This window comes from Frankliniella occidentalis, unplaced genomic scaffold (assembly GCF_000697945.3).
Source record: "Frankliniella occidentalis isolate FOCC.00 unplaced genomic scaffold, Focc_3.1 Scaffold113, whole genome shotgun sequence".
Lineage (NCBI taxonomy): Eukaryota > Metazoa > Arthropoda > Insecta > Thysanoptera > Thripidae > Frankliniella > Frankliniella occidentalis.
Genome location: NW_026267241.1, coordinates 805,976 through 806,739, shown reverse-complemented (window position 1 = coordinate 806,739; position 764 = coordinate 805,976). Strand labels below are relative to the sequence as shown.

General features: G+C 49.1%; 1 protein-coding gene across 2 annotated transcripts in view; it reads right to left on the bottom strand.

The window, feature by feature from the left end:
• The window catches only part of LOC113208510 (GAS2-like protein pickled eggs), a 167,222-nt gene that overhangs the window by 18,957 nt on the left and 147,501 nt on the right, over positions 1-764 (bottom strand). The window lies entirely within an intron of this gene.

The following is a 764-nucleotide window of genomic DNA, read 5'->3' as shown; positions in this document are numbered from 1 at the left end:
AAAAAATATATCGCTTACAGGAAAATTTGCAGGGCAAAGCTTATGAAAACATTAATCTAAGCCATTTCACCACTTGAAAGAAGTTGCGGCTCCTATGTCGGCTCCGCAGGGGTCAGTCAATATGGGACCCCTCCTGGTGCCCCCGGTGGGCTGCTACCAGTGGCCCCGCCTCGCCCGCTCCGCGACGCCACGCTCAGCCCGTGCTCTTGCTCAGCAGGGGGTTGGGCCGGCCGCCGGGCGCGAGGCGTGCCCTTATGGCCCCCTTATGTCATCCGCTGCTTCTCATGTCAGCAAACACCCCACCCGGTCACGACGGCGTGGGCCTCGCCGATATGAGTGATTCTCAAAAAACTTTCCAATTCGTGTCCCTGGATGTTTTCTCACTTCTGCACTGCACCAAATAGCCGGGCGGGTGATTTCCTTAATAAATGGATCAACACCAACAAGTTCGGCAGAAAAAAAAATTGAATAGTGCACACACTGGTGGTGACGGGTCGTTTAAGACCCCCAAAACTTCCAAAATCACCTGTCCCTAGCTCCAATTTTCAACACATAATACAATATTTGATACAACTAGGAACAAACAGACTGAATCGGCGGTAACACTTTGACAGAGAACCCTTCAAAGAAGTATTTGCAAAAAAGTTGGGTCGAAAATCTCAAACGACACCGGAGTTATGATGATGTAAAGTCTGTCCCTGAGTTTTCGTTTCTCCCCCGTCACCAACTTCAAAACGAGATTAAAAATTGTGTGTAAAGAAATT